Here is a 386-nt window from a genome sequence, read left to right on the forward strand (position 1 = left end):
CCCCCCCTCCTGCGGGGGGAGGTAGTCACGCTGATTGGCTTCCGCGTGTCACGGCATTCGCGCGTGCCGTGCATGCAGGCCCGCGCGGCCTTGAATCCTCGCTCCTGCGAGCTCGCAATGAGGATGTCTGTCAAGGGTGGTGTCCTTATTCACGGCCCCTGCACCTCCTGGCCTGGCGGAGGAGATCGGGATGGACTTCCTTCCCGCTCGTTGTGCCCCAGGCTTCCGACGGACGTCCGTCCGGCCCCTCCAGGGTGGCCGGGAATTCTGGCCTCCTCCGGTGCTCTGCAAGGGGTGCATGGTGAAAGTATGGTCCCCTTTTTTTTTTAGGTGACAGCGGTTACAAGCAATGATATAAAATGGTACAACCTGCTAATCCGGGCTCC

Source organism: Trachymyrmex cornetzi, unplaced genomic scaffold (genome assembly GCF_001594075.2).
Source record: "Trachymyrmex cornetzi isolate Tcor2-1 unplaced genomic scaffold, Tcor1.1 scaffold100, whole genome shotgun sequence".
Lineage (NCBI taxonomy): Eukaryota > Metazoa > Arthropoda > Insecta > Hymenoptera > Formicidae > Trachymyrmex > Trachymyrmex cornetzi.